The sequence below is a fragment of the Panthera leo genome, chromosome D3, assembly GCF_018350215.1.
Source record: "Panthera leo isolate Ple1 chromosome D3, P.leo_Ple1_pat1.1, whole genome shotgun sequence".
Taxonomy (NCBI): domain Eukaryota; kingdom Metazoa; phylum Chordata; class Mammalia; order Carnivora; family Felidae; genus Panthera; species Panthera leo.
The window spans coordinates 2,875,209-2,900,844 of NC_056690.1; the positions used below are offsets into that span (position 1 = coordinate 2,875,209).

Below are 25,636 nucleotides of genomic sequence, written 5' to 3' on the forward strand. Positions count from 1 at the left end.
ACCTAGAACAGGTAGCAGTTGTAATAAGAGTCACTCGGTATTATCTTTAATTGGAGAAGCACACCCTTATGCAGTGCAGTAAGGTCTACGGGCTAAGAGCGAGGGCTTTGGGGGCCTTGGGGACGGGTCTGGGCCGGCTGCTACCACCACCCCATCTCACAGAAGAGGCAGTCAGGGACAAGGAGGGCACAGGCTTTGGGATCACATTGTCTCTGGTGTGAACCTAGGTTCTGCCGCCTCCCAGCCCTGGGCCTTTGTTCACTTCCGGTCTCTGATGGTCAGTTGTTTACATGGGAAGTAGGGCAAATACTTACACGCACAGCGTAGGGGGGCGAGGACGGCTGGGCAATGAAGCCCACCGCCTGGCTATAGTAAGTGCTCAGTAAACAGGTATTACCATCATCGTAGGTATGTCCAGGTCCGTCTTTCGTGGGTGTCGGGGTGTGGATGACGGCCCTGGGCTGTGTCAGCAAGTCCCAAAATCTACCCGGAGAGCGTTTAGGGAATGCAGATGGAGAGACCCCCCCCCCCCCAAGAAATGTCAACTTGGTGGATCTGGGGCAGGGGGCCTGGGGGCTGGTATGTTTAAAGGCTTCCCTCAGTTGACCTTGGTAGATGGCTGGGTTCCTTCCAACTCTGAGATTTTATGTTCCAATTCTGTACCTTCCCTCTCTGCCCTTTTATTTTCATGCCAGAAACCCCAGCGCCAGCCCCTTCTCTGCCGTTAATAAGCGTTTATGACTCCCCGTTATCCCTTCTCCTTCCAGGCCTGATCAATAGCTTTCCTCTTAGCCTTTGGCATTCCTATGCATGCGCCGGGCTGGTTCCCAAGGTCAGAGATGGGCGAGGAATTTTCCTCTTAAACAGTAGCACTGACCTGCGGGGCGGGATTTGGGGTGCTCTGCAGTATTGAACCATCAGGCAGAGATTTGATTTACTGCATCCCTTTGCTCCGCGTGCATGGCAGGGCGAGACCCGGGAGGAGACGCACTCGGTGGAAGGCGCAGGAGGCCCATGCTGACTCCCGCAGAAGTGTCCTGAGCAAATGGGTTTGGCACAGAGACGGCCGCGGGCCCAGGACCACTGCCTCTGATGACGAACGAGCCTTCGGGAGCAGGTCTCAGGGAGCTCTGTTCTCGCGCGGGGCCTGCGTGTAGTTGTTTAGACGTCTCGCCAAATGACCCTCCCTCTCCCCCGCCCCCGCCCCAGAAAAGAGAAGATTCCTTCTGCGAAGCACACTGGGTATTTGATCCTCTCTCTGGACCTGCACGTTTGCACAAAGACAGATGGGGATGTGCAGATGTTTCTTGCAGAGCTCTGGGAAGTAACAAAACACTGGGGACAACCTAAATGTCTGTCAACAGGGAACTGGCCATGGCATCCACGGGGCTCCCTTGAAGGCAGGCTGGGCTCCGCAGGCCTTCTGTAGACACAGAAGCGTCTCCAAGGCTCCAGGGTCAGTTACTCCTCTGGTGTGACCACTGATTGCAGAAAGGGGTTCCAGTTCTCCTGCCTGTGTACACACGCCATTTCCATGTGCCTTGCAACCCCGTCTATCAAGAGGTGGAGCGTTATTTCTACACTCTTTGAACTTGAGCTCGTCTTCTTGTTTGGTGGGGGTGACATTGGTCCGCCCCCCCCCCCCCCAGGCCTTAAGAGCCCCGCTCCCGGTCACCCTTTGGAAGCTTCTCCCTCCGTATCAACAAGCCCAGGCCAGCCTGCTGGGGAGTGCATCATGTAGACTAGTAGAGGCGATTGCATCATCCTAGCCAAGGCCCCAGACACCAGAGTCTGGTCAAAATCAGCAAAGTCAACCCGACGATTGACTCACCAGCTGACATAGGAACAACAGGAAGCCCAGCCGAGACCAGCAGAAACGTGCAGCCAGTGCACAGATTCGTGAGCTGAACAAGTATTCATTAACTTAAGCCATCAGATTTTCATGCTTGGATGTAAATATAGCAGTAGCTAACTAGGACACCGTGCTAGGGCCATGATGGTTTCCCTAGTCTTTATAGGACCAGTGTGGCTTCCTAGTACCACACAGGATCCTGCAGACTCCACGGTTATGTAGGGTCTATGGGGTTATACAGGGTTCCTGGTGTCTTTGGTAGTATGATGGTTTCTGGGGAAGGGATGGCCACGGTGCCATCAGAGCCATCAAAGGGGGTCTTGTCATTGTGGTTGGATTTGGGAAAGTCAATCTGGATGTGGGCTGAGCTGCCCACCCCTTAGTTCACCAGCATGATGTCACTCTACCGGGAGTGGCTCACCCCCGCTCACACCAGGGACAGCTCTACGTAATGGGGTTTAGGTAAAAGACGTCAAAAGAAACGAATACCTTTGCATGGTGTGAAACATTGCGTCCTGTTATGTCAAACATGTACAAATGTAAGGACTAGATCAGGTAGCCGTTCAATCAAACTCTGTATTACTGGGATGATAGGTAAGAAATTAGTAATTATGTTTGGCTCTGGAGGGAATCAGAGGCAAAGGGGTGGGAAGGACATTTGTCTCCTGACTTACCGTGTATTATCATGCCGGAGAAGCAGGGCAGCATCATGGTTGAGGGCAAGGACTTGGAACCGGAGTGCCTGGCCTTGAATTCCAAGCTCCCGGGTCCTTGCCCAAGATCACACAGCTCCTAAGTAGCTCACCCAGGACACGATATTAGCCTGGGTGTTTTCAGAGCCTGCATCCTATGGATATGCTTGGTGCATGCGCACGCACACACACACACACGCTCAACATGACGACCCCACTTTGTATCTGTGCGTGTCCCACTTAATGTAACCTCTCCATTTTCCGTTTTGTTTTCAAAGCGTTCAGCCGTTCAAGTGAGGCTGTACTTCTCAATGATTCAACGGAGCACACCTTAGCTGAAAACAATGATGCGTGTTCCTTGTGATTTATATCCGTAGATTAAATGTCGTGTGCAAAACATGATATTACTTGCAGCCCCTCAATCGGTTAACTGGGCTGGGCCGGCGATCGTGTGTTTATGACACTGAGGCTGAGCCCAGGGCTCAGCCCCCCACCCCCAGGGTTGCAGGAAGCCCCGGTGGGGTTTAGCAAGCCTCCTGCATCCCCAACAAGGTTATTCTGAAAGTACCCCCCATCCACCTTTCCTGATTTCAAAAACTACTTTGCGTGCACTGCCGCTCCTCAATTTCACATGCCATGTTGAGTACAAGGTTGGGTGTTTTACTGTGTGGTCCGTAAATTATATGAAAATAACAAAGCAAGACGCAGGGAGCTGTGCTGTAACCGTATCGCAGTGTCTTTGGACAGGAGGAGTCCAAATTCTCTAAGGTGTGTGTGTGGGGGGGGGGGACCAGGCACAGCAAAGTTAGCCAGGACCCACACAGAGGGGCCACGGCCACCGGATGATTGGCAAAAGCAGCAGACGCCATCCCCCGTTTCCAAATCAGTAAGATGTCCAGTCTGTGGTGTCACCTAAGTGATGTGGTACCACGGGCGGGAAGGAAGTGGAATTTCAGTCAGCCACTCTGTTTGGGGAGGATGCTCAGGGCACCCCCATTAGCACCAAATCAACCTTATCTACCAAGTAAACCAATAGTCTTTCTTTAATGCAGGTAAAATTAGTATAGAACAGCATACACATTCCAGGCGGACAGCATTATTTTTTTAATGTTTATTTATCTATCTTGAGAGAGAGAGAGAGAGCAGGAGAGAGGGGCAGAGAAAGAGAGAGAGAGAGAGAGAGAGGGCAGGGCAGAGAGAGAGGGTGAAAAAGAATCCCAAGCAGGCTGTGTGCCATGAGCACAGAGCCCGACGCGGGGCTTGAACTCACAAACTGGGAGATCATGACCTAAGCCAAAACCAAAAGTAAGACGCTTAACCGACTGAGCCACCCAGGCGCCCCAAGAATTGTATAATGTTATAAACGGACATCCGTAGGGGCACCTAGAGGCATTTTATTCCTCAAGAGAGGCAATGGAATGTGGTCCTGAAAAGGCAAGAAGGAGCCAAAGCCACACTTCCTGGGTTCAGCTGCTGGCCTTTCTGCCTCTTGATCCCGTGCAGGTAACGCATTTACAAGTCTCCCTGCTTTAGTTCTCTAATCTGTAAAATGGGGACAATAACGAGCCACCTCAAATTATAATTGCAAGGATTGAGTTGATAATAATTAAGTAATAAATTATCTGTAATAAATAAATAACAAAATAATAATTTAATGTTTAGCTAATGTTACTATTAGCGATACTCAGTGAGCTGTTCTGTTTTATAATGAAGATACTTCACTAGTTTTATATTGTAGTTTGTCGTAAGAAATAATAAGTTATTTAGAGCAATCCCTGGCCTATGGCGAGCGCTCAGTGAATCTGCTGAGCATGGCCTCATCTTCAGCCCTAGGATGTTGTTGAAATCGCCACACCCAGGGAGGCTTCCCGAGAAGGATCTCAGTGCTGCAGCCAGAAAACGACAAGGGCCTGCCACGGTGGGAGCCGCCTCTGAGCAGCGTTCTCCTCGTGGACGACATCTCCCACGGGTGGTCCGCCCGCGGATCCAGGAAGACTTCACTCCCAGGAACCTGTCTTCTGCCGTCCGACGGAATCCGAAGCAAAAACTTGGACTTGGAAAAAAGGCTGTGATTCTTCTTCTCCCACCTTCCCGTTCTTGCTCACTTCCCGAACAAAGTCCTGAAATCCAACACAGCGATGACGCTGCCTGTTTTCCGCTAAGAAACACGTGTTGGTGGCACCTCGCAACTCAGCCATCGTGAGTCACGTCTTCTTGTGGTTCGCGCGCTGGGGGTGGTTATAAAAAACAAACAAAACCAAAAAACAAAAAACCAGGAATGAGCACTTGCATTATTCACTTCATTTATTTGGATACAATATTTGGAGCTCCTTCATTAGATTTGCTAGAGCGTCCTGTCATCTTTCCCTCTGCCACCGTCTGTTGGACACAGATAACGTAACACACAGAGGGTGGGAAAAAGTTCCTTTAAAGGGGAACAGAATTATTCAACTTGATTTATAGATTGGGGTGAGCTTATTTTTTTCTTTTCTCCCCTCAAAGGAGCCAAATAGCATGAGACATTTCATTAGTGAACGTATCACTGCATTTGGTAACCAAATGGCTGAGGCAATTAAGCTGTTGTTCTCCCGGATGAAAAGAGACACCGTTTGGCTTTGTGCTTATTTTTTTTTTTCCTTTGGAAGAGGAGGTGGGTTTCTCCAAGTAAAGCTGGCTTCGAGAGCAGTAATGCTAAGTGTGTGTACTTCTAACTGTCGTCAGCGCACGAGACGGGGATCTTCAAGCCCTTGGCGACCGTGCTTTTCCATCCGAGGGAGCGGCTGCGAGACCAGTGGCGGTCTTCCTCGGGAAACGTTGCTTTCAGACAGTTAATGAACTTGTCATCCATCACAGAGAGATGCTAGGTGAGGAGGATTCTAAGGAACCGTTGTCGGATTCGATTAGAGTTAAAGGACCACAACCCCAGTTTCACGATGGGAAATCTGAGGCGCAAATAAGACGATGGGGCTCAATGTCAGTAGGGCAGTTGAAATGACAGAATGTCAGAATTCCTAACCCAGTACTCATACCCTTAGACACGCTGGTTCCAAAATTTTCCAGAGAATATACAGAGGAGGGAGACAAGGTAAACAAGAAAGCAGTGTGTTTCTGTGTCGACCTCTCCAGCCTTCAGGGAAAGAAATGATTCTGTAAGAGTGGAATCTGAACGCCTACAGTTGGGCTGCTGTTCAGCTGGTATGTCCGGGAGACCCATCCCCATGGCTCCCTCTCTGATTGGTCAGTGTCATACTGGCCCTTAAATATTTTGACTACAATCCCTCTGTCCATCAAGAGAGAGACGGCAACACAGGTGTAACAAGCATGTGCTGTTTTGCTGATCACCCTTTTTTTGGGTGGCAGCATCCCGAATTTGCTCTGGGAGCGACATTCCTCCCACTGGATGTGGGTGCAGCCATCAGTCAAGACATCCCCTCCAAGGGGCGTCCCCACAGGTGCCCTCTGCTCCTGTGACCTACCCTGGTTCTGCTGCCTTGTTCCTTCCTCTCCAGCCTAAGTCCAGAGTCTCAGCTTAACTTTCTACTTCGTAAGGTACCCCTTAACCTTCTTTTTTTTTTAATTTTTAAAAATGTTCATTTATTTTTGAGAGAGAGACACCGTGTGAGCAGGAGAGGCGCAGAGAGAGAGGGAGACAGGATCCAGGCTCTGAGCTGTCAGCACAGAGCTCCACATGGGGCTTGAACCCACCAACCATGAGATCATGACCTGAGCTGAAGTCAGACGTTTAACCAACTAAGCCACCCAGGCGCCCCACCCATAACCTTCTACGAAACCCCTTCCGTCTTTAAACTGGTCAAAACCAACCTGTCACTGACAACCGAAGAACGCTGGAAGAACCCCCAAAGATGCTCCCCTAATCTTCCAGAGTCGGTGTGAATCAAACTGTGAGATGGTAACAAATCACACGAATGGAATTAGCTGTCTGCAGACAAGCTTCCTGGAAGCAAATCTTCCTGAAAAATACATCTCCGACAGAAGTTATTGATGAGATGCGAGTGCCTCTATATGTCACCAGGAAGCATCAACCAGGCAGAAACTTCTGGAAGTATGAGATGCCTCCCATGTTAGGAAAAGTCCGTGGAAGATAAAATGTTGACTCCTGTGAGTGGGAAGCTCCGAGAAGAGGGGCCTCAGACCGAACACGGCTGATGGGTGGTCTCTGCAGCACCGGGCGCGTGGCGGTCGGCCTCCCCGCAAGCCACCTTCCCCGGGTCTCGCGTGCACCTGCGGGCATCCGTCCACACAGCTCCGCCACACCCGGGCCACCGTAACCAGAAGGCGGGACTCCCAGGGCGGACACCACCCAGACGTGGCCCCACTTGGTGCGGACATCGCAGCCGGTCTCAGACACGCTGTCCCTCGGGTCGCCTGCTGCAGTGCAGAGCCCGGTCTCCTACAAAGAACCTTTTTCTCTTCCTCTTCCGGGCCCTTCCGGTAAATGTCCCGGACTTGAGGCTCATTGGCTCACGACTGAGCCATGTGTCTATCTCTGAGCCAATCACGATGGGCCTGAGGCTGCCATCTTTGGATTGGCTGGGCACGGGTCACATGACCCCCTTTGGAGCATGGCTGCCGTGTGTTGGGCGGCTTCCCGAAAGGAGAACCGGGGAGGCTGTGACGAAGACAAGGGGGGGCGTTCGGATGTCCGCTGGCCTGGAAACCAGGTCCCCGGCTCGTTTCCTCGGCTGAACAGACAGACTTCCTGTAGGCGGCGGAAGGCGACCTCATGTCGCCCGGGGCCTGAAATCGCCCCATTTCCCTGCAGCCGCCAAGCGGGGCGAACTGGATTTCACCCTTCCCAGCCGAAGGGCCCTTCCTCCTCAGCTGCATGGCTGTCCTGTCCTGCTGCGTGGCTGTGCGGGGACACAGAGCCCACCCATGGGGGCAGGTTCCTGGCCACCCCTTCCCACCTGCCCGTCCGCCTCGCCCCCGGCACCCGGCGCTTCCAGGAGCCCCCTGCCCTCCCGGACCTGCTCTCAGTCAGGTAACCTGGTGCTGCGAGGCCCACGGAGGCCGAGAGCGGCAGACGCGACACGCCGATCGGGGACCGAGGTCGTGACGTTTTCCTGTCCTCAAACTGTACGTGCTCTTTCCGGTGCAGACCGGACAGCCAAAGGGCGGGCGGGGTGGCGAGGGTGGACATTTCGGTCACTGTTGCCAGCTGTGCACAGGATCCGTGGGGAAGCAGGATGGAGGCCGCCTCCTCACGCCTCCTCTTGCTCCCACGGGTCATCCCACGGCGATGATGGTGACTGAGCTTTGAGGCAGCGCAGGTGTGCACAGAGGCGTCTGCTCACCCCTGCATCGCCTCTCATGATGTCAACAGACAGCATGACTTCTTTTAGGTGAATGCCCTCAAGAGGCCGCTCTGAGCATTAGGCCCAAGACTGAGCCCTAGTAATCTGACCACTCTCGGGACCGGAATGGGGACGAGGGGTCTGCAGGCCGATCTGTTGCCTCCATGTGTTCTCAGCCCAGAGAGAGGGGCGCGGCTCTCGGTGGGATGATGCCTCAGTGGCTCCACCAGCACCACGGGTTCACACAGCCACATCCGTTTACTCATTCACTGACTTGCTCACTCGTCCATCAAGCGCTGAATCCTGCCGGCTACATGCCATGGTCAGAACCAAGGATACAGAGACTTACAGTCAAATGAGGAGACCGGTAATTACGGTCCAGGGTGATTTGCAATCCCCCGCAGAGCATGCTAGCGTCCACGAGCTGGGTGGCTTAAAACAACCGCAGTTTACTCCCTTGCAGTTCTGGAGGCAGCACATCTGAAATCAGATCAAAGTGTGGGCAGGGCCATGTCCCCTTCAACACATCCTGCCTCTTCCAGCTCTTGGTGGCCCTAGGCATTCCTCTGCCTCTGTGTTCACGTGGCCTCCTTCCCCCGATGCATCTTTCTGCCGCTCCTTTCGTATAAGGACACCAGTCCTTGACTTAAGGCCCACCCTGAATTCAGGATGACTTCGTCTTGGGATCCGTAACTAATGACATCTGTGAAGGCCCTGTTCCCAAATAAGGTCACGCCTGGGGTTCCGGGCGGACGTCAATCTGAGAGGACCTCTTTGTCCCACTACAGACGGGGACGACTCCGGGAGGAGACGAGCACCCTGTGGGGTGAGGAACAGGACCAACCTAAGAAGTGTTCTACCACGTTCTAGGTGGTGTTAGAGCTCAACAGAAAAGCCGAGTGCCAGGGGTCCTACCTGACAAACTAAACTCTGCACCTCGGATCTTGACAGCTTTTCTCTGACAACGTCTTTCCCGAGTGCCGCGCAGTAGGGAGACGAGGCCCGTGCACGCGTGTGCCTGTACGTGCGTGTGTGCGTGTGTGTCTGTGTGTGGAGGGAAGGGTCCAGAAGCGGAGCGGCACATCAAGCAGGACCGAGATGACTGTACACAGTGCCTCCCCTCAAGCCCTGGTTTTAGGGGCAAATCCGAGAACACCGGCCGCCTGCCAGCTCCTTCCCTGCCCGATCCTGGCGGGCCGTCAGGAGGTGTGGGGCGCGGCCTGACTGAGCAAGAGCGCGCCTGTGAGAGCTCCCTGTTCACTGTGTCGGGCGGTCAGACACGCATTGTCTCTGCCCCTCTCCTGGCTGACGGTGGAGAGCTAGGTGGCAGTGTGAGACGCTGCCTGGCTCCCAGCGTCTGAGGGCTGGAAGGCTTGGACTTACAGGCAGAGTGGAATCGCCCTCCCAGGCGGGATGGGAGCACAAAGCTCGTGGCCATCAGCTTCCTGGGGGGCAGGCGTGCGGCCAGCATCACCCACAGCCACGTTAGCCCGATCCGTGACCCCAGGGGGCCTGCCTCAGGTGGGGGAGGTTACGGCCACTGTGGGTCTCCTGCCTCAACCCGCCCTTGCTGCAGAAAGACAGACCCTTGGGATTCGAGGCTCCTGCTGTGATCACCGCACCCCTGTTCATCCCAGGAACTCGGATGCTCCTGGGGAGCCAGTTGGCAAGGGTAACAATGGCAGGGACCGAAGTAGCAAGCAATCAGCCCCAGTGACAAGGAGCAGGTGCTGCCCAGCGCCAGCCACAGGTTGCCGTGTGAAATGTGAGCCTGGGGCTGGCAGATTTTTTTATTGGGGGGCGGTTATAGGGACAGAATCTAGAAACCAGGATTTAACATAAACCCTCCAATGTGTTAACACTGGCTCAATCTTCAAAAACATTCTGAAAACTGACCTGGTATAGTCATTCTGGGGCTCAGACGTGACATCGAGGGAGGTCCCCAGTCTGCAGCCTCTGCCGCCCGGTGGCACCTGTCGGTCATCGTGAAGGTAGGTGACGTCGGTGCAGCCTCAGCTCGGCGTCCAGCCCCCGCCCAGCCTCACAGACCGTGTGTGATGCAATTCTCTAGCAACTCGGGGATACGCTTGTCTGTTCTTCAGATGCCCCTCAAGCACCTGCTGCGGGCCGGGCGGGGTTCACGGCATTGGACGCAGCTTCGCCAGTGTGACTGCTTTTCCGGAGTCCTCGTGGTGAGGGGCGGGGAAGGGTCACGCAGCACACGAGCAAAGCGGTAAACGGACAAGGTCGTTTCAGATCGTGCCACTGGGCCACACATGAAAGTCCTGGGGCAGATGGCCCTTTGGAGGAAGTGGTGTCCCCAGAGGGTGTGACATTTGAGCCAGCGCTCTGAGCAGAGGCGGGCTGGTTATCACAGGAAAGGGGACCCCAAGGGCTGACGTGCATCGTGTCTAGGGGTAGGGGAGGTGGGGCACAGGGCGGTGCTGGGGCGGGAGACGGGGGCCCTGGGGGGGGCCACCTGGCTGTGATGGGGATCCTTCTAAGTGCAAGGAGAACTCCTGGTTGGACCGGAGCCTTGTTTGCAGCTCGTGCAGGGTGGCTCTGAGTGCTGGGTGGAGCCTGGATATGGAGGGGTGAGCACGGAGGCCAGCCGGGAGAGAGGGGCGCCCCCTGCAGGTGGGGCGCGTAAGCACCGCGTCTGCAATTTGCTGGTGTCCAGACCAGGGACCAAAATAACTTAAAAATCACCACTCCAGGAAAACAGAACAGCCAGCCGTGAGTCCCGGAGCCACCCGAGGAAAGGACCAGCCGACACCCAAGTGTCACGAGCTGTGACTCCCCGGGGGCCAGATGGGGAGCGAGCCCGCGAAGGAGCAAATTCTCCTAAATTCGCCCACGGTCTGAAATTCAAACATGAGCCATATGGCTGTCTCTGATCTGAGCACCACAGACCTACACACTGCAGATCCCCAGTTTGTCATTAACCAACTGAAAAAATGTCACATCTTTCGAAAACAAAAATGACCTTTGAGGGGATGTTCCGGCTGTTAGGAGGACCGGGCGGCCGTGAAGAACAGGCTCCCTCTCAGGACCCGCCGGGCCGCTGGCGAAGCCGCCAGGCCGGGAGGCGCGGGCAGCTTTTGTGGCTGACTGCGGACGCTGCTAAGTGCAAAGCTGACAGACCCAGCTGATGGGCACGTGTTGTGCTGAGGTGTCTTCCTAACCCAAAAAAGCCCTCAAATTCCGATTATCCTTCCCTCCATCTAGGTGGCCAGATGCCACAAATCCCAGCATTAGAAATTGCTTTCGGTTAAGATGCTTTAGGTCTTAGGTGGATGCCAGTGTATTCCCAGGGAAGAGTGACTTTAATCCGTTATTTTCGACATGGCTCGATAAGATTGGCCGTCATTACTCAGCAAGGTGGCACACAGGGCTGGTACGTTTTCTCTGGGGACTGGGGACAGTGGTGGGAGGGGAATGCCTTAGTTGAGGTCCCCGTTACAAAGGAGCATATAATCTTCCAGGAATGATAAAAGGGGCTTGCTAAAACACTAGCGATTTAGAAGAACCCCTAAGTAAAATGAGGACAATTAAATTCAGCAGATTCACTGACACTTGCTCAGAGGCAAAGAAGGTGAATGAGTGGTAGAAAGAAAAGCTGTGCGTCCCGGATTTCCCATACAGGGACAGCTGCGGAAGGTTCCGGCACGGTGCCTTGTAAGGGATCAGCAAGAATGATTCTGCAGAGCTGAGAGCAGAGACCCAGACGGTTATTTGGACAGCTGTGCTCCCAGCAGCGTGGCTCACAACGCCTGACTACAAGGGGACGGGATTCGTCCAGAAAAGGAAATGAAATGTTGACACTGTGCTACAATGACCCTGAGGACATTGTGGGCGGTACAGTAAGGTGCAAGGACTGGGCAGGCGAAAATGCTTCCCCGAATGGTCCTATGTTGGTGCCTCTGCTCCGAGGCACCAGGCACCGTGGCTTCTATTGTGTATGCCCCTCTCTCGGGCTCTGCCTCACTCAACGGATTTCCCCGCCCGGACGGCATCCCTGGCAGTCGGGGCACAGCCTCGTTCTGAGCAGTTCACCCCAGGCTTCGGGCCCTGGTGGCATCTTAAAGCGCAGGAGCAGTTTGAGGCAGCCTTTTCTAAATTCTAGCCCGGGGCCGGAGACTGCACGCTCACGGAGCGTTCTGGATCTGTCTGCATCTCGGAGCATGACCTGCGGGCCACTGGCTCTTGTAGGTGTGAGCTGCACCGGGCACGGATTCGGGAATGCGGTCCCCATCTATCGTGCTCAATACGTCACGTTTCCATCCCCGTTGAAGTCACACCGACACTGATCCCAAGAAAACCTGGGCTCGTTCGCTCCTGTAGTAGAAAAATAAAGGAATATGGCGGGGGAAAGGCAGCACCAGAAAGGAGAAGACAGAAGTCCCAAAGCAGGCTTTGTGAAGGATTTCCTGTGTGACATCAGGCCAGTCACCTTACCTCTCTGAGCCCGTGTGTCCAGTGAGGAGTCTGCATTCCCTGAGTGTGACCGAAACAACGTTCCCTAGAATGATTTCCTTCCCTCGCTGCCCCCTGGGCACACATGCTTTTTCCCCAAATGCAGTCTGTCTCCACCGCCTGCTCCTCACTGACAAAAGTAGTGACTTACCGTCACGGGGCCCGGCCTCTGGTGGCGGCCCCCGAGGGCCCCCGAGGAAAGACCACTTCGAGTCTCCGCGGCACAGCTGGGTTCCAGGAGGCACGGAAAGGCTAAGTATCTCGTCCAAGGTCACCCACGAGGAGATGCTGGGGCTGGGGGCCCGTGTAAGCTGATCCAGTGCCAAAGCACGTGTTCTCATCATGCGCACCCTGCTTCCTCCAGGGACGGGAGCATTTGGTGGCTCACCTCCTCGTTCAGGCTGCACAGTGCTCTTCTGGATCTCTGTCACTCCTCAACCCTCTTCTCTTGTTGGCTCTGCCAGACCGATCCTCGAAACCCTCTTCCAACGCCCAAGATGTAGTGTCGACGTTTACAGCGTTCCTGCACGTGCCCGGGACCGTGCAAGGGCCTCTGTGCACCCTCACCGATCTGCAGTCCCTCATCCACAATTCCCAAATTACATAAAATATGTCTCTACGACCCAGAAATTTTTTTCGGAGGTTTGCGGCAAAAGCATTTCCCGGTCTAATAACGAGGAACCGTGTAAAGTGTTCGTTTAGCACACTTACTGCAATTACGTTTGTGTGCGTTTTGCTGCGTCAATGTGAAAGAACGTGTCGTGATGGGGTGCTCCCCCAGCAGTGGGTACCACTGCGTGTGTTACTGCATGTACATGTATATGTGCCTATCTGGCCACACACGTGCTGTGTTGACTCCCTCCCCCCCATACCCTCTGCATCACAGCCCGCCTCCCCTCTCTGAGGCCATTTATTACGACAGATGACTTCTTTCCTGCGAGGGTCCAAGTTCCATGTCCCATTTCCCTTCAACAGCCCTCGGTTTCCGGGAAAGCCTCTTACATAACCTCGGGTCTCTTTTTATTTCTGGAGAAGTCAGCCTGCGTGTTGCCTTCAGACCAGCAAGGCCCACGGGGCCTCATGAGAGCCGGGCCTAATGAAGGAAGATTTTCCACAGAGTGCTGATTTATTTTCTTCCCTCCTGAGGTGTGAGCTGTGTGGGTCAGAATAACTTACCCTGCTCTACTGAAGAGAAATTATGTCTCGATGGTTCCCCAAAGGACAATCGAGTCCTCCGTCCGTATGTAAAGGCGGCCGCAGGAATGTTCTGTTCCAAAGCCATAAAAACAGCACAGGGTGTACCTCATTATCATGCTTACGGCAGACTAACTTCTTCCTTAACTGTAAACTCTCCTGACATCTCCAACTGGGATAATTGCGGTGCTTAAGGGAACTTTTGGCCCTGCTAAAAATACTTAGCCACAGTCTGCACAGCAAGGGATGCACTTACAGGTGATCCCGGAAAGCCTCTGTGGCCAACATGTGCTAATTCGTCAGGGAGCCCTCCTGGCTCCGATGTGTCTTCGTTCCCCTTGCGTCGCTGTCCTCCTCGACCTCACACCCCTGCTTCCGACGCTAGGGAGCCTGGGGGAGCTCGGTCCTACCCGGCGGCGAGGGGGCAGGAAGGAGATTCACCTGCTTAGTTTGGAGACTATACACGCTGCTGCTGGCTCGCCAAACCCCAGTTTCCTCCTCTCTTGGGAACGCAGCTCAGCTAAAGTTCCTGGTGTCCCGGCCGCCGCATAAAGCAAATGCCTGAGATTTGGTCAGCGCACTGCACACGGACATGGCGTGTGCCGATGAAGGCCCGGCCCGGAGAAGCCCGGCTCTCGTTCCCCATCCACCAGCTGGACGAAGAAGCCTCGAAGGACAGAACCACAAGGTGGAGAGGACCTGGGTCCCAGAGTCACCATGTGGAGGACGGCCTCTGTGCACCTGCCCGGAACACGAACATGACCACTGTTAAATCACTTAACCCGGCCCTGACCAGGCGTTGCCCATATTCACGTTCCAGAAGCCTTCCCCTGGGATCTGGGCATCGCCCGAGATGCCCTCGTTGAGATATTCTCCCTCTACCCTGAACCAGCTTACCCGCCTCTTTAGTTATTCAGCAAAGACCATGTAGGCTCAGTCGCCCTCCCCGGGAACACGGAGTCCGGCTGGTGATCAGCTACGCCATATTCCACTCACATCACCCTACCAGCTGGTCCGTGCAGCTGTTAGTGCCCAGAGAGGAAATTCCACTTATTTCTTCCTAATCCTGCTGTAGCCGAGAGAACGGTTTTATTTCCATACCCCATAATCCTCCCAGGTGTCCTGGGCTCTTACACTCTTAGGAGTCATTGGAACCCATCTCGGAGGTGGCTCTTGCAAATCAAAACCAGACATCTCACTGGCCATCTCTTGGTCAGACGTCCTCACTGGATGGGAAGGAGAAGTAAGTCTGGGTGCTGAACCAGCTCTCTCGGGGCTTCTGGATCGTGTCAGTGGAAGACACTCGTTATCTCCATCTCGATCCGGTATGCAGAAGGCTTCTGGTCCCTTCTCCTTCCCCAGCCAGTGAGAACTTTTACATACGTTGGGGCAGAGAAAAGCTGGTCTGCTAACGTGCTTCTGCTGCTTTTGTACCAGCAGCCGTTGGGGGTAATAATCAATTATCAGGTTGTCAGTTGAGAATTTACAGTGATACCAGTGGGTGCAGGTGGAGGTTTCCCCCAACCACCTTTACCTGCCTGGGTGCAACCATGTAGGAAACGAGGGTGAGATTTAGCTGGGGGTGGTTTTTCTCTAGGTGAGTCTAACACATGGCAAGACAGCCAGGAGATTTGGAGGGGGCAGGGTGTAGCAAGAGTCTGCTGATTACCATAGAACATGGTGTCTAAACTAGGTAAGGAGAGCGGGCGTGAACAGCAGAACTGGGGGGGGGCTGTGCTAGAGAGTCTCTATCCCAACATGTCACAGAGCTGGGGGTGAGGTGGGGGAATGGTGGTGGGGCGGTGAGGGAGGTGGCCACGGGCTAGCAGGACGAGGGATCGGCTGTCTGCAGAGAGCATTTCAGCCCCTATCAGGTAACCATTCGTCTAGTTGGGGTCTTCCTGGCAGTCTTTTGGGCGCTTACGTAGAACCTTATGAAGGGGAGGGAATTCGCATGAGTGGTAACGTAGCGTATCATGGAGTTTTATCAGTGTTAACGCATATATGCCTACCTTATTTATTTATTTTTTTTTTACCGCTGCGTGGTATTTCACACGCTGTTTTTACCTGTTTACTTAACTATTCCCCTGTGGGTGTACTTTTAGGTTAGTTTCGATTTTGCATTATTAGAGATGATAGCCAATCTCAGAAGGCCCATCACATCTTTCCATTCCTGTCTTATTCTCAAAAACAGAACAAAACAAAAAACCCAACACCTGTACTGATGGAGAAGCGGTCCCGGTTGCCAGAGGCGGGCGGGCGAGGGCGGGAGCATAAAGGGAAGGAACGTCCGCGAGGGAATTTCATGGGCCCTGGCTGTGCTGCTAGGTCCAGAACCCATACGTGTGTCAAAACTCAGGGAACTACAGACGAAAGAAGGAGAATGTTGTGTGTCAGTTTTTTTAAAGATTCGGTTAATTTTTAAAAGTTAACCACTTTTGTATGTGTCGTCCTGACGGCCGGTGCACTCGCGAAAGTACCCTCTCGAGTGGCCTCTCAGAAAGGGGGTCGCGGTCCCAGAGCATCGCATCCTTAGTTTCAGCCTTTCCCGCCACACTGTCTTACAAAGTGATGACACCCATGGGCTTTTCGTGAAGGCAACGTGGCCTGAAGGATGCTTCCTGCCATGCAGTCTGTGGAAAACCTCCACAGAGAATTGGAGATCTAGGTATTCGGAATCCTACAGTGACGCCAATCTGTTTTCCAACTGCTGTCCTTTCTTTTTCCTGGTATAGACTGCCAACGCGGGAACAGAGTGGGAAAGAAGAGTGGGAAGGCATTAGAGCAGGGGTTGAGACCTCGCGTACCTGCAGGGCATAGCTGATAACACAAAGTAGCAATCGTAATTAATAATCGTAACAAATAGTAGAAAACCCTCACATGTTGCTTTCAGGGTGGTAGGCGCCGGACAAGCTGCCTTGCCTGCTGCGGATCATCTGAGCTTCACAGCCAGCCTTCAAATCCCCATCCTACAGAGGAGGACACCGAGCCATAGAGAGATTTGAGCAGTGCACCTGCTGTCGCAGCTAGCCTCCTTCCTGGGGAGGGCATATTCGCATCCTCCTGAAAGGGGTCAGAAAGGGGGTTTCCTTACGAAACGTCTCAGTTAAGTATTGATTCAGTTAGATCATGTCACAACCTCTGGATAAGAACTGGATGAAAATACGGGGCTTGAAGACGCTGACAGCGACCTCATGGCGTCTCGGTGATTCTCGGAGACCCGGCTGGCGGAGCTCACACAACGCTGGCCCTCGGTTCTTCTGACTGCGAACACACTGCGCGTGTCACTGCGTAACAGACGTCAGCAGACCCCCGTGACATAAAAATGAAATGATGGACCTTTTATTTTCGTTTATTGTTGTCATTTATTAATTGTGATATAGGAAACAGTTTATGATGACAGTTTACTTTAATGGCTGGCTAACGGTTATAATTGCTGCCCGTGGACCGGGTGCCGCTGGGGTCTGTGCTCGCCTCCCGGCCAGCTGGGGGTCGGCCTGCCGCCTCCTCGGTGTGGACTCCCCTCCGAAGCCTCGGCCAGTTACTTTAATGAGAGCCGAAGTGTGGGGAGAGCAATTAGGCTTTCAGAAGGGCGATTAAGGGAAGTGGCTCATTGACACCTGATAAACTCCAACTGTTCAGGCCCAGTTTTAATCTTTGCTCCTATTCCCAGGGAAACAGTCATCTAAGAAGGCTGAAATTAGAGGCCCGGCGCCATCGGGAGTTAATTCTATAGACCGCAAACCTTGCAAATGCTGGAAAAGTGAACAGGCTTAGCAAAAATGGAAGCTGGGTGCTGCATTAACGGCCCAAGCAGAGAGGGTTTTCCTGCCTTTCTCCAGGATGTGCGGATTCGCGCTAACAGGACAGAACAGTGGGGCGCCTGGGTGGCTCAGGTGATTGAGCGTCCGACCCTTCATCTCGGCTCGGGTCACGATCTCAGGGTTCGTGGGTGGACGCGAGCCCCGTGTCGGGCTCTGAGCTGGCAGAACAGAGCCCGCTTGGGGTTCTCTGTCTCTCGCTCTCTCTCTGCCTCTCCCCGATTCTCTCTGAAAATACATTTTAAAACTTTTAAATAAAATAAATTTAAAAATAGAACAGTTCCTAGAACAAAGGTGAACAATATTTGTGCAAACTCACTATGATCACTCAAATCCCACAAAATCTTGCTGAGAACCTACTCAGAGCGAGACATCGCAAATGTGCCGGAGGGCTTACTAAACGTCCACTGAGTGGAGGGACAGCTGACCACGAAGGTTGACGGCCTGCTTCTCAGAATGAGACACTCACAGGGCACACCCAGCACAAATGGGTTTGCAGAAGCCAGCAGTGTGGATGAATCAGATTCGATCCAGGCACCTCTCCCCAACTCTTGATTTAGCTGATGTGGTAACTAGAATGTGAACCCTCCCCGCCCCCCCCCCAAAAGAAAAGATCCACATCCTAATCCCTGGAACTTGTGGATGGATATGTTGCCTTCCGTGGCCAAGGACACTTTGCAGATGGGATGAAGGTCGGGGGCTGGAGGCAAGGAGGTTGCCCGGACCAGCCAGGTGGACCCTGTGCTCACAGCTTCTTACGGGAGGGACACCGAGGGCCGGGGCAGGGGGAGGGATGGCTGTCCACTCCCCTGTGCCTCAGTCTCCTTATCTGCACAATGGGCGACAGTCACAGCCCATGCCTCACAGCAAGAATGCAAGGACCACGTGAATTAACGCAGGAAATGTGCTTCTAGCTTCCAGCGATAAAAACAAAGGTTATTATGTATGAAAACATGCCTGATTCCTGGGGAACTTCAAACCCTCTTTTTTTTTTCTAACTGAAGTGTAGTTGCCACAATGTTGGATTACTTTCAGGTGTAGGACACGGTGAGGCGACACATCTGTACATCATGCTGTGCTCACAAGTGTAGCAGCTACGTGTCACCATGTAACGCTAATCGCCACCGCCGACCTCCATCCGCGTGCGGTACGTCCGGTCCCCAGGACTTCAAACCCATTTTTAAAATACACAGTAGGGGCGCCTGGGTGGCTCAGTCGGTTGAGCGTCCGACTTCAGCTCAGGTCCCGATCTCGCGGTCCGTGAGTTCGAGCCCCACGTCAGGCTCTAGGCTGATGGCTCGGAGCCTGGGGCCTGCTTCCGATTCTGTGTCTCCCTCTCTCTCTGCCCCTCCCCCGTTCATGCTTGCTCTCTGTCTCAAAAATAAATAAAACGTTAAAAAAATTTTTTTAATAAAAAATAAAAATAAAAAAATAAAATACACAGTAACTAACAGAGTATTAACGTAACATATTGCCATTTCAAACTCAGTCCAAAGACAGGAGGAGACTCGACCATAGCTTCCGCGAGCCCACCGGGCGGTGTTTCCCTGTACGAGCCTTACAACTAAGTGAGCGTGTGTGCTCATGTATGGGCCTGTTTGCACACATAAATTTTGCCGGATCGCTTGCGTTAGATTAAAGTTACTGGTTCCCATTTAATTTCCTCAGGGCCCTGGCAATAACTCGGATCTCTCTGTGGTGTGAGTAACCTCCGAAAATGGTTCCGACCCGGCTGAATGGCTGCTTAAGTATTGGTTAGACTAAGCTGAAGCGATAGATGACCTTTATCCAGAAAGGCGGGAGAGACGAGTCATGTGAAGGGACACATATCCCGTTGGTCCCCAGCTCCCTAAAGCCTTGATCCAGAGCGCACTCTACAGACCCCCCCCCCCCATCTTCCCTCCAGTCTCCTCCTCGGGAAGGCTCGCCCACAGTGAGGTCTGCCGTGCCGTGTGGAAGGATGGGCAGGAAATTGCCGGATACTGTAAAGGTGGATAGGGCGCACGTGTGCTGATTTGGAACATTTATTTCTTCTTTTCTTTTCCTGAGCAATAGCTATTTTATTGTGCTTATATTAGTTTGTGTGTGTGTGTGTGTGTGTGTCTGGAAAAAGATGAGTGGCGCCCGGGTGGCTCAGTCGGTTAAGCATCCGACTCTTGATTGGCTCAGGTCATGATCTCACGGTTCGTGGGTTCGAGCCCCGTGTCGGGCTCTGTGCTGACAGTGCAGAGCCTGCTGGGAGCTCTCTCTCCTTTCTCTCTCCCACTCCCCATTCTTGCTCACTCTCTCTCTCTCTCAAAATAAATAAATAAGCTTTAAAAAAAAGATGACAAGTTACTCCTGCCCTCACGCTTAGCATTCATGGCCGCGTGATGTGATGGGAGTCAGGCCTTCAAAGTGTGCACCGGCGTGTTCTACACGGTAGGGGTAGGGCCGTGGGTGGGGGAGCTTGGCGGGGCAGGGGTGCCTGGCCACTGGGGGAGGTCACAGAGGCTCAGGGGCAGGGAGGGCTGGAATCAATGCCAGGGCTCTGTCCCCAGGCTGTCGCGAACCTGGTGGTGGCCGCTGAGCCTGACCTGGGACCTCACAGGTGGGGACAGAGCAGGTGCACACAGAGGCTCACCACACTGAACAGGAAGGGTGACAGGTCTTGGCTGCTGTGCCTACCTGTGTGGCCACTCCCGCCCCCCCAGGGGCCGCCGAGGGAGAGCTGGGTGCTCCCACAGGGACCCCGTGACCCCCAGAGGCCGGCAAGCTTCTTCCGGGCTGAGGGAGGCAGGGGGCCCGGGGTCCAGCTTCAGCTCTGCCCCGTCTGCCCTGCTCCTCACCCGAGGAATCAACCAGACCACGCTCCTCACGTTTCTGGGCATAAAGTCCCCGGAGAACCTGCTGAATAGTCTCTGGGCCCCACCCAGAGGCTCCGATTCAGCAGAACCAGGAGAGGCCCAAGCAAAGCGGGGCTCGGGAGTAGGACCGCCCTGGGTCCCACACCCCCCCTCACCCAGCTGTGGGACCTTGGACAGACCCTTCCCCTCCCTGTGTCCTCATTGCACCTCGGAGATGGGACCGCTGTGCCGGTCAAGTGGGACGCAGGGAGGCCGCTCTCAGGCCCCTGGGAAACTCAGCTGCCCTGGGGCGTCGTCAGCGTCCGGCCCGCACGACCCCGTGGCCCCGCTGCAAGCTCCGTGGACGCCCTTCGTGATTCCAGGCTGGCGAGGCGGCCGGTGCTTGGCGCACAGGGAACCCATGAGTGTCTGCGATTCCTGCTTTTCCCCATGGGGACCGCTGTGGTGAAATCTCTCTAAAATAAGCCCGGAGAATGTCACAGCCGCGAGAGCCACGGCGCAGGTGACAGACGCGCGCCTGGAGCCAGTCCTCCTGGGTCACCAAGACCTCATAGCAGAGCTCCCGCCGGTCGCGCCGTTCCTCTGGCACTTCCCGAAAACCTGGGGGCCACTGCGGGCGTCTCGGCAGGAGGCCCCAGCCCTGACCCACTCACCCCAGCCTGCACTCCTTCCCACACGCCACAGAGGGTCCCCCCACCCCCGGCCCCCCGGGCCCCAGGCACACACCGGACCCGTCAGGAGAAGCGAGAGCCGGTTACTGTCAGTTTGGAACATTTCTGGAAAGACGGTCCTCGTTCTCTGATCCTGCGAAGCTGCTGAAGAAGCAGTTTTCTCGTAGGACGTGAAAAGCAGCCTCCTTCCCTACTGTGCAGCGTCAGGACGAATAACGAGCTAATTAATTAACCCTGCGCTCCGGCCCAGACAGACCCTCTGCCTCCGACCCCCCTTACGGGTAGGGTGCAGCCGCGGGGGACAAAGGCAAGAGCCACATAAACACCGCGGGCTCCAGAGGCGGAGGGGCGGCAGCCCGGGGCCTGACCCGGCGACCCCCAGCCTCATCGGAGACCCGGGCTCCCGCCTCAAGGCCTCAAGACGAACCTTGCAGTTCCAGCTCTCACGTAATCATTCCAAGTAACGAGAAGGAGAAAGTGAGCCTCTGGGGCTGCTCCCTGTGAGAGATCTTTCTGGAAAGGTCTCCCGGTGCTGCCACTTTTGTCAGATTGACCAGGACTTCGTTGTGCGGTCAAGGGAAGCCAGGACGCGTGGACGGTCACCTGGGGAAGGTGTCACCCCTAGCAGAGCCAAGGTCCTGTGGTCGTCTTGCGGGGGGGGGGGGGGGGGGACATCAGATGCACCACCCACGCCCACCGCGCCCGCTTTCCCACCTCCCGGCGCTGCACCCACCCGGCTGCCCAGCCAGAAGCGGGGGTGCCCCTGACTCCTCCCTTCCCTGCGCCCCCCACATCGAGGGGACCGCACACTGCAACAGCTCCGCCTCCAGAACGGACCCCGAGCTGTCCCTCTTGCTCTGCTCTCCTCCTCCGTCCTCCGCAAGCCTCCACTGTGCTCCCCGCCATCCACCTCTGCTCAGGAGCAAAGTCTGACCGGGCCACCCCCTCCCTGCTCAACACGCTCTGGTTTGGCATTGAGACCCCGGGGCCGTCAAGGGCCTCCGCAGCCCTCACCCCCGAGCCCTAAGCGCGTGGCCCACGTCTCTCCAGGCCTGTCCCGAGCTCCACCCGTGGCCGCCGCCTCTCCTGTTCCCCCAGCTCCGGGGCTCCCTTCCGTCCCAGGGCAGCGGCATCTGCTCTTCCGGCTCGGGGTACCTTCCGTTCCAGCCTCTCGTGCACCCACATCAGCGTGAGGTCCCCCTGCCCTGATGCCAGGAGATCTCGCCCTGCTCACCCAGACCCCGGCCACTCTCCAGCCCTGTTTTGTCTCCTCGCCACACTCATCACAACCTGGAAATACCTTTTGAAAAATTGATTTGTGTCCTGGTACACGGTTGGACTCCGCCCAGCAGAAGATCGCCAGCCATGAGGGCAGCGAGCAGAGCTGGCCTCTCCTGGCTCACGGCCGTGGCCCCCAGGGCCACAACAGGGCCTGACCCAGAGTAAGTGCTCGGAAACGACTTGTGGGGACGACGGATGAGTGGATGAATGCGCGAAGGCCGTTTGAGGCACACTGGATGACATCGGAACGGACAGCGGATGAAGTGTGGGGCAGGCCTGGGGGTCATCAACCAGTGTGCCCTGTGGAAGAACAAAGCCGTGGGCAGAGTGCTCGCAAGCCAGTGAACGGCAAACCGGTAAATAGTGCATCTCGAGAGCGCGCTCTGAGAATTCTTCCCCGACCACGGAGCGGGGGCACCTAGATGCAGTAGCATCTGGCTTCCGCCCAACCCAGAAGCACAGAAGACAGGGGGCTCCTTCCCAGAACGACGAGATTGCACTGGACAACTTAACGGAAAATTCTCGGTTCCCGCTGAGGCATTAAATCATCGGCTTCCACACGGAAGCCTCGTCGCCTGGGACAAGCCCTTGACAAACTGTTTCTTTATTTTTTCATGGAAATGTTATGGGCGAAGAAGATCAACCAGAAAGTTCTTCGCCCAACGACAGCATCGTCTGTGAGCAGCCACGGCCGGAAGGACGAGAGAGTCCGCAGACGGGTGGTGCTTTGTGCGTGCGATTATAGTGAGTTATTAATTATGTGTTTGGTCTCGGCTTGAGTTACAAGTTGCTCATGGAGAAAGAGGGCTGTCTTCCTCTGCCTGCGTGGCTCGTCACTGCCTTCCACCTGGAAAAATAGAGCCTCCTGCCCGGAGATTCTCGAGTTCTCGTGACTGAGGTTATTATAATACGAAAGTTAAGCTCGGAGAGCTCTGATCTGGGTAGTTGGGTGCTCCAGGGATAAGGGCCGTTAGGGCTTTAGGTCACCCTGGGCACCCGTGAATGGAAGCCGGCATCCCCAATGTGTGCCATTAAGCCACTGACTTAAGCCACATTAAGCCACTGTGACTGGGCAGTCACAACACAGCTCAGGGTCGTGTCAGCCGGGTTAAGAAGTACCTCGGCCGTATTTGCCTGGAGAGTGACTCCAGATCTCCCCCTTAAAGCCCTCGCAGGTGGAAGGCAGGTGCTGGTCTGGGTGGGTGGTTTGTTGCAGAAATAACACATAGGCACGGCATGTCAGGGTTTGGACCTAGTGGGAACTCGGGAAACAGTCAGCGAGACTTGGGGGACTCAGGGCTCCGTGATGAATTTCCCTGCTTAGTTTCCTTCACTTAAAAAAGGGAAAACGTAGTTTTAACCTGCAACAATGTGTTACATGCTCGTTTTGGGAAAGCAGAAAGCCACAGGAAGAACGCTTAGGAAAATAAATCCCACCCGTCACCCCATCACCCCAACCATGGATGCATGTGCATCATTGTAAGTCCCGCTTTATGCATATCTATCCATAAGTGTTAATAAAACTGGCACCATACTCCACGTACTATGGTGACTACATCTCCCTGTTCAGTCATATCATTGACAATATAATTTCTAAAAGCAGCACACGATTCCGTGTTATTTAACCAGATAATAATTAATTGGTTATTTCTGGATATTTGCATTGTTTAAAATTAGGTATCGTAATGAATGCCGTGATGGATTTACCTTGTACACAGATCTTTTTTTTTTAATGTTTGTTTATTTTGAGAAAGGAGAGAGAGAGAGTGGGGGAGGGGCAGGGAGAGAGGGAGCCAGAGGATCCCAAGCAGACTCCACTCTCAGCTCAGAGCCCGATGCGGGGTCTGAACTCACAAACCGTGAGATCACGACCCGAGCTGAAACCAAGACACTTGACCGACTGAGCCGCCCGGGTGCCCCAGAATTTTTTTTTAAGAAAAGAAGGGTTACTGTGGCCATGGAAAGAGACCCTCTAGATATCCTTCAAGAACATCTCAGCTGCCGTCTTCCTACCATCCTCATGCTTGGAAGATGGCTGCTGGAGTTCCAGCCATTGCGCCTGAGTTCTGAGCAAAAAGGGGAAGAGGTTAAGGGCAGAGGTCATCTGTGTCTCGTAATGTCACACCTGCAAAATCCTGCTTACAACTTGGACTCACGGTGTGTGTTTTTAACGGGCGCATTGCCTCCTTGAACAAAAGCAGGGCTTGGTGGTAAGCGAGAAGGAGAGAGCGAATATGGGCCTGCGTTTAGCATTCTCTGGCCCCCACCGTGAATCCACTTGCCGGAAGTCTCATAGCCAGTGGGAGGGTCCCTACCCAGCAGCTCCAACACGGGTTGAGAAAGGCATGACCCGGTGCTCCCTCAGGGCCTGGACCAGACCCCAGATTTGGTGAATGGTGTGACTCACCCACCGCTAAGCTGAGCTCGGGCGCGAGCTTTTAGACTCGACCTGCCGGTGCCTGGTTCCGATGACAGTGTCGTCTCCAAACAGCCCGGAGTGTCACCTTTCTGGAGGAACGGTAGCCTCTTTTCATTGCGTGCAACCGAAAATAACAAGAGATGACAGAAGAATCTGTTTGAGAGACAAGGGGGTCCCTTGGAACCGAAGGGCTGGAACTATAGCACGGACGACCGGAATCTGGGAACTGAACACGTTAAAAAAAACCTCTGTCCCTGTCTCTGTCTCTGTCCCCGTCTCTGTCTCTGTCCCCGTCTCTGTCTCTGTCCCCGTCTCTGTCCCCATCTCTGTCTCTGTCCCCGTCTCTGTCTCTGTCCCTATCTCTGTCTCCATTTCACATTCTGCTCTTTTCTGAATATTTGTTGCGTTTTTCCCTCTTTATCCCAGCTCAGAATTCTCAGAGAAAGATTCCGATTGCCTGTCTTAGATCAAATGTTCATCTCTGGACCAACGAACGGATTGTAGCCAGAGGAAGAGATTGTACGTTACATATGTTATTGGTAATAATGTATATGTTACTGATTAGGACTCAGACACGTAGAAATCTGCAAAATCAGATATTAACCAAACGATTCTTGTCATAATCGCAACGCAGTTGATTTAGAGAAGTCAACCACGACGTTTATGGCTTTACCTGATCTTATTTTACAGTTTTTAAAAATGTCCCCGACGGCACCAGTCCTAGAGAATTCGACCTCGTTTCCTCCCTGGGTGGGGCCAGTAGGGCAAGGCCGTTGCCTTTCCCACAGAATTTTCTCTGAGTGAGAGTTCGGGGAGATTCTGCATTCACGGAGGGAGATGAGTTTTACATTCTCTCAAGCAAGAAGAATTTGTACCGGGTGTGGAAAGTCGTCCGTCGTGGCCGTAGGCATCTCAGGTCACGTATTCAGGTGCAGAGTTATGTTTCTGGAACCGTCCCAGGTTGGGGTCCCCAGGAGGCAGACCCCAACACAGAGACCATCTTGGGAGAGAAGGACAGGAAGTGAATGGAGACGCAGATGTGCAATGCTGTCCCGAGGACGGCCTCAGC

General features: G+C 54.2%; 2 long non-coding RNA genes across 2 annotated transcripts; both read left to right on the plus strand.

Annotated features, from left to right (window-relative positions):
* The first annotated feature begins 7,135 nt into the window (after positions 1 to 7,135).
* LOC122203638 lies at positions 7,136 to 16,874 on the plus strand. The gene is made up of 2 exons (XR_006195274.1): positions 7,136 to 7,546; positions 16,423 to 16,874. It is a non-coding gene; the product is annotated as an uncharacterized LOC122203638 (long non-coding RNA).
* On the plus strand, positions 7,560 to 8,807 carry LOC122203639. The gene is made up of 2 exons (XR_006195275.1): positions 7,560 to 7,641; positions 8,648 to 8,807. It is a non-coding gene; the product is annotated as an uncharacterized LOC122203639 (long non-coding RNA).
* Positions 16,875 to 25,636: the final 8,762 nt, after the last annotated feature.